At 39.3% G+C, this 7,500-nt stretch overlaps 1 protein-coding gene across 4 annotated transcripts in view; it reads right to left on the reverse strand.

The window, feature by feature from the left end:
* Positions 1–7,500, reverse strand: part of LOC137608936 (SH2 domain-containing protein 3C-like) — a 49,751-nt gene that overhangs the window by 31,102 nt on the left and 11,149 nt on the right. The window lies entirely within an intron of this gene.

The raw sequence follows: 7,500 nt of genomic DNA on the forward strand, positions 1-7,500 counted from the left end.
CATCCCAGGCATAAAAAGCTGATTGACCATAACTTAAAGAAATAAACCAATTTAAAGAGACTCTTTAGTGAATATTAAGGTTACATCAATAAAATATGAATATAATGTAGGACCTTTCCCTCTCAATTCCATGCTGTATTTTTATGTTGATATAGCGATTTTAATATTTCATGTTTTTTTTATGCATCACATTCAAAACAAGGCCAAAAACGGCTAACATCAGGCTCATCTCCATATCAGAGCGTTCTGTGCGTCCACATTGTTTCCATTGTACTCTTAAACCAGGAGGCCCTACCTTCTCTAACAATGTCCATTATAGCAGGAGAGCAGGACTCCCAAAGCTGAAATGACTTTTTTGTTTTTTTCGGGAGAACTGAGCCTTTAAATCAGCAGTCGCCTGTGATCCTATAGCCTCCACATTCTCCGAGGTCAGGTGAGGTCAAAGATGAGGAGAGCAAACAATTGCCAAACCTTCTGCTCCAAATCCCCTCACTATGCCACACTCCCTCTCAGCTGCGTTGTTCCCAACATATGTCAGCTTGTGTGGATCCACAGGCATGTGAGAGTCTGGAGAAACTTCAGAAGACTGGCACACACACACAGACACACACCTCTGTGTCACTTCTGAGGGTTTGCTACTAAAAAAGACACTTGACTTCATTCATTCATCACTAGTGAATGAATTGAGCATTATGAGAAGGCAGAATGAGAATTTAGAGAGCAAGAGAAGACTAAAAGAGAGAGATGGGAGAGTATCAGTCTCATTTTTATCAGTAGATGAAAGACATAAAACAAGCTAATGACCGAAGCAATAAATGTGTGAATTTACAACTTTATGTGTAGTATATCAAAAGAATGTTGGCAAGCTGTGATCATCTTTTGAGCTTTTTCATCATTTAAAAGAAAATCGTCATTTGTCTTCATTCATGTAGTTGTTCAAGTTCACGAACAATCAGTCTTCCATCATTGAAATGATTTAAAAGAAACTTCACTAATGAAATCATTTCTTGAGTAGCTATCAAACTAGTAATAATACCAAACTCATTCTAAATTCCAGGGCTAGACTTTCATGGGACGATTGCTTTTTAGGTGTAATGACATAATGAAAAAACTGAGATACTGCAGTTGAAGTTTGTTTTACTCAGCTCTCAGGATCCATAAATTCAAATAACAAATTAAATGATTACAAATCAGATTCCACAAGCAGAGCAATCAGAACACAGACTCTGCTAGCAGGATCGTATAACACATTTCAAAGAATCAAAAGCACTAGATGACGAGAAAGCAATATGTAAATATTAAAGCGAGTATTTATATCACCACAGTCAAGTGTGTTTTCATCTGTAACCTGCAGGAAGATATTCTCTAGAATAATCGCTCTCCTCTGCCAGCATCTCTTTAAAGAGTTTTGACCATATCGGTTCATGTTATGTTATCCAACTTTTAAGTCCATCCATCCATCTTCTACCCCTTATCCGTAGTCAGGAAGTTTTCCATCCCACAGCCTTAAGGCCTAGGGAAGCAACCCTCCCATCCACCAGGGTAAACTCCAACACGGTGGCGCTCAGCCGGGGGCTTGTGAGTATTCCCACACCCACCCTGCACCTCACGCCTGACGCAACTCCAGAATAATACAATGTCCAACCCCTATCCAGGAGTTTGGTTCCAGAACCAAGGCTGTGCGTGGAGGTAAGCCCCACCAGATCCAACTGGTAAAGCTACACCTCCAACACAAGCTCTGGCTCCTTCACCGCCAGTGAGGTGACATTCCATGTCCTCAAAGCCAGCTTCTGCTGCCCGGGACTGGTCCGTTGTGACCCCTTGTCGTCACTGGAGGTTCAATGGACCATCTTGAAATACTCTTTGTTCACACTGTATCTCTTAATGAATCAAAACACCAAATGCAGCCTAATAGGGATGTGAATCTGAAAAACCACCCATCTCTCAAGAGGAATCCATTTTTAGGGGCAGCATCCTTTTAAAGATCTAATCTACCAAATCCTGTGCATCTTCGACCACAGTTAAAGGCCAAACCTGACTGAGCACTCTTAAATAGGAATATTGTGGCGTTTGGAGGACCTGTCATTTTGCAACGTTATTAGTTAGAGTCGAAAAGGACAAGTTAAAGCTGTGTTAAAAGATGTATAGTAATAAAGTAATAATAAAAGCAGCTTTAGAAAATGTGTATTTGGAGTTGAACAATGAACAGTGCTAGAAATTAATTGTAATTGTTTGTGTGCAATGGTCATGGGATAGGGTGGACAACATGGGATGCATTTGGTGGATCCTTGGTTAACTTCCAAAACAGGACAGGCCTCATCGCGCCATGGTGAAGGATTCCGTCAGGAAACACCTTCAGAGGATGCCGATATACTTCATAATTCATGTAGCTGCTTCAGGAAAGGCATTTATGTGAAGACAACAAAGGCAATTCCGTTTAGCTTTTACTGTTAGGAACTTGAGACACATCATAGTCAGTGTAGATAGTTGAGGATATGGATTATACAAATGTTGATTAACAGGTTTTTATAATAGTTTGGTGGGAAGGATAGGTTTGTATTTGGAAGAACAAATAAAATGGGTATAGATAAAAGAGTGAATTCTGGATTTTTCTGACTTTTTAGCACTCTGGAATTTACTTTATTCTGTTTTCTCAACTGTTTTAGTTGAGCATTACACTACTTGAGGACCAAAGGAACGTGAAGGGATGGGTTGGCCATGTCTGTTTGTCCCTTCTACCTATTGCTTTGTGATTTAATAGCGTCTTTCATTTCTCCTGTGTTGTTGTTTGTACCTCTTGAGATCATGTGTTGCACGACAGTTCAGAACTTCTCAGGGACAAAACAAGAAGGAGAGCATTATTATGGCAGAAGCTGATTGTAGGAAGATAGAAATGAACAAAAGGTGTTGGTTTCTTCGTTCCTTGACCTCAATCTTTTCTGTGCCCCCTTTAGAGTAGATTTGTTAAGAAATTGTTCCAAAGGGCATCTTGATAAGGAAATAACAAAGGATTTTGTTAATCAGACATATGGATTTGTTGTAGTGTCACTTAGATCTCAGTCCTAAGAACACCCAGTAAATCAATGACTTGCTAATTCCAAATAAACTTGTAAAAAGTCTCTGATTTGAGGAATTGTTGATATGTTGCACGTTAATCTTATTACTCTCTTCGGCTTAAGCAAGAACCATAATGATTTTAAAATGTCAACTTGATACCAGGTGGGAACACAAGATGTGATAATTGATATTTATAATTCAGACATTACAACCTAAAAAAGAAATGTGGATGAAGAAAAAATTCATAGGACAGTCTGAGGCATCGAATACAAAGTTATACACACACAAGCTTGATCCTCATTACTGCCAAAAACATCACAGCGCTCTAATGAGGATACAGGCTCTGAAAAAGGCATTTAAACACACACATGCAGACACACAAACACACACACACACCCATGTACAGCTGCCCTTCACAGTATGCGCCTGAGGGTGTGACAGGCAGGCACGCCAAAAGAGGATTTGTGGTAAAAAGCTTTTGGGAGGAGGGCGAGAGGGAAAAGAGCGATAGGAGGAGTGGAGAAGAGGGGATTACATGGTGAATATTTCAATAATATAACACAGCAATTGGCTTTGGCTCTGTCAGCGCACACACACACACACACACACACACACACGCACACACGCACACACGCACACACGCACACACACACACACACACACACAGGATTTAGCAGGGTCATATTTTCTAACTTAGCAGCCACTAGACGGGTAGAGCAGTCATAGAGAACTTCCATACAGTCACTGCTGTCTGATGGAGTTCTGATAAACAAACTGTTTCTAAGTTCACCAGCCGGTTCAAAAACAACTCATTTTTTCTCCCTTTCAGTATAAGACAGGTAAAAAAAAGGCCCTAATAACGGACATCACTCCAAGTAAATCCAACAATCTAAATTAGTTATCTACCAAGTAATGTATGTGGTTATGTTAATTATTACCAGGGTGATATAAAAACTGTTTGCTTTACAGTTTTTCATTTAATACGGAACCGTTGCGCAATGATTGGGCATATGGGTAAGAAGAATGCCTTAAACTTTGGAGCAGATCCAAATAAAGGGGCAGAGCTAGACATTGGTTTTCTCATTTTCAAAACAGATAGGCTATTTCTATTTGGCATAGGCTGTGTGATGACTTTTGTTTAAGCTTGGTGGATTAAGCATGTAGGAAAAAACTATTTAAATTTGCATAGATTTGAATACTGAGTGTTTTTTGTTCAGTTTTTATCACATACAAAGGTAAGTATTTGATTGCATTAAAACCAAAGGTACTAAAAAAGAATAATTTGATCAAGATCCTGAAGATAACCGCCATTAGTGAAAGATAATTTTTCTTTTCCATTAAAGTAATAATGATACCAATGTGATTCCAGGTTTTCATTATCAAGGACTCAAATTATGAGGTCAAACTAATACAGGGCAATGACATAAGGGCACGCCAAAGTGTAATTTTATCATTGCTTTTAGGTACAATATAAAATGTGGAAAAGGAGCTGCCTTAGAGCTTTCTGGTTGTCGTCTACTTTATTACTGAAAAACTAATGACCCCAAAGTGTAGATTGAACTGTCTAGAAATATGTAAGGCTAGGTAATATAGAAATGTCACCAGTGGTGTCAGTTCTATTTCAGCTATCAAACGGTGACCTGACTCAGGAATTAAGTTACAGGAGGTGAGATATATGAGACACAAAACGAACACAGACGCAATAAAGCTGGTCAGTTTAATGTTTGTCATAATAAAGTGATTCTGTGTTTCTAGCAGAAATCCAACTGCTTCCTGTAACAACTGTTTCATTAAAAAGCTTGAATTTACCTGTGTTGTTTTTCAGCTTTTAAAGTTAAAGGGAAAAAAACTATTATATACCTATGATAGTGACTTGAAAGTCAGACTTTAGCAGTGTCATTTGGAATTCTAAAAGCCTCTTTTTTTACTTACTAAAAGGAACTCAGGAGGAGAGCCCATCTCCTCATACTTTATTTACTGTAACATAAGAAGGAATTAAATGTTTGGCCAGTCAAGGATGGAGAATCAAGAACATTGAGTCTTCCATTAAAAAACATCTTGTACTTTAAAGTAGGAACTACACAAGAGCTATGGCACATTTTTTCTTACCTGCTACAGCCATTATCTGTCCAAACGTACCATGAGGTGTTGCGAATAAAGGGAACATTTGCATGAGCAGACACTTGGTTCATGGTGTACAGTGTGGGAGTGGAGGGCAGAGAGGTGCCATGTTGCCAGGCTGGGGGTCGACAGCAACATTCCAGATACAGCGGGGCTGACGAAACGCTAAAGGACAGAGGGGCCGGCTGCTGGCGGGCAGGATGGCAGCCACATGCTGGTCGGGTCAGTGGGGAATGAGGCTACAGCCTGACTGGCAGAGGGAAATGGGGGAGGGGCAGGGAGAGTGGCTCACAAAAAAAAGAAAGGATTAACTTAAAAAAACAATCAAAATGTGTTGGGGATGGATTTGTGTACTCAAACGTGTGTGTGTGTGTATGGATATATGTGTCTGTTTATCTCGTGATGGTTTTAGAAGGCCAGTGGACAGTTAGAATTTCCCAGTTACAGCAACACACTGGGTGTAATGCAAACACAATGGTTAAGCTGTATGTCTGTATGTGTGTGAATGTGTCTGTTAGTGTGCAAATGTGTGTGCCCATAGTTAGCATACTGCAGTCTAGACCAGGGGATCAAGTGTAATCTCTACCCACTGATACTGCTGATGAGCTGAGGTCACACATGGGCTTTATCGCAGTTGTAATCATCCGAATCATGTCAGTTGTGTAACAAGATAGTGTTATTCATTCATAATTTAATCTGGCATTTGTTTCAGAGTATTAAAACACATTTTGGTTGGAATTACAGGTTTAAAATTGAAGTACAATCATTAAACTAGATGTGTTTTGTATGATTTTACAAAGGCAATAGGATGGCTAAAAATGTCTCAAGTGGCCCCTAACTACCTGCACGAACAAAACAATCTCCAGTCATTAGTGGTGAACACAGCCAAGATACTGTCAGCATTTACAGTCACACCATCCTGTAATACACATTTTTAGGTCTGCCACAGTTTTCATGGGATTAGCCATCCAGATTATTTTCCTCTGGGTTTATCATTAAATATAAACAACATGCTGAGTAGCACATCTGGTAGCAACAAAATCATTTGCATATATGCATATAGATAAATCATGCTACCAATTAATTTTCATCAATAGGCATTGCAGTTGAAAAGATGGCCATGACTAAGAAAACAGACCTATGAATGTAATTATAACAAATGGTACACAGTATACACATTATTGCACTTGACAGGCTGTGTTTAATACAAACAAACTGACCAATCAATATTAGCCTACAGAGTCACAGAATCTCACAGTTTGTAAACAACGCCACGATGGAGGGAATTAAGCAATTATTTTCCTTTAAAATTAGAAATGTTGCTTTATAACTCCAACCATTCAGAAGGCTGCTAATTAAATTACCCCCGGCTCACACACTCAAACCCCGACAACAACCACTACACAGGAACCCCGTGACAGATTCAATTAAACTAGGCTGAGCTCTGAAAACACTCGAAAAAAGAGCAGATGTCTCCAAGACCAAGAAAGAAGAAAGCCAACAATCATTTCTCTCCACATCTTCCTGTTGACCTGTCTTTAGAACAACAAAAGTAATCTATCAAGAACAGATGACTGTCTCCAGTGTCACACCGGCAAAATGTCCTCTAGCAATGGGGACAAGGTGGGACATGTCAAAACCCAACATCAGGATTAGTGGCCTGAACCGCTCGCACAAACAACTCTGTGATGGTTGAAAGCTATAATTATAAAAAGTCTGCTGAAAACAAGAGAAGAGAAGAGAAGAGAAGAGAAGAGAAGAGAAGAGAAGAGAAGAGAAGAGAAGAGAAGAGCTTGTACATGTTCCACTTCAGTCAGAATGACAACCCCAGGCAATAACACCTTCAGGTTATACTATTTTCTATTATCTCATCTATTAAGCAGTTCCCTTTATGAATTCTCTTTTTTTTGTCAACATGCAAAATCCCTGTAACTCTGTCTGTGAGGAGCTTGAGGAAACCCCCTTTAAAAACAAATTTAATTTTGTCTCTCCTTGAAAAGTTGACATTGAGAAGATACAAGCCTTTTACTAACCTTAAATATCAATGAATGAATGACAGGGGAAAACTACTGCACACATTTAAAAAAAAATACTGTAGGTGTCATTTTATCTCTGGAAAAAGGTCAGATATTAGGTTTCAAGCATGAAGACAGAATTAGACCAGAGTAAAGCTGATACACTCCTATGCGCCCGTCACACACTTTTTAAGTCTCATGTACTTAAATCTCTAAAGAGTGTCCATTTGATTCTTTTCCCCATTGCTGTCCTTCTATCTCTCACCATGCAGTGAATCATGTCCATTTGACAGCACTGTACAGCCAC

Source organism: Antennarius striatus, chromosome 15 (assembly GCF_040054535.1).
Source record: "Antennarius striatus isolate MH-2024 chromosome 15, ASM4005453v1, whole genome shotgun sequence".
Classification (NCBI taxonomy): domain Eukaryota; kingdom Metazoa; phylum Chordata; class Actinopteri; order Lophiiformes; family Antennariidae; genus Antennarius; species Antennarius striatus.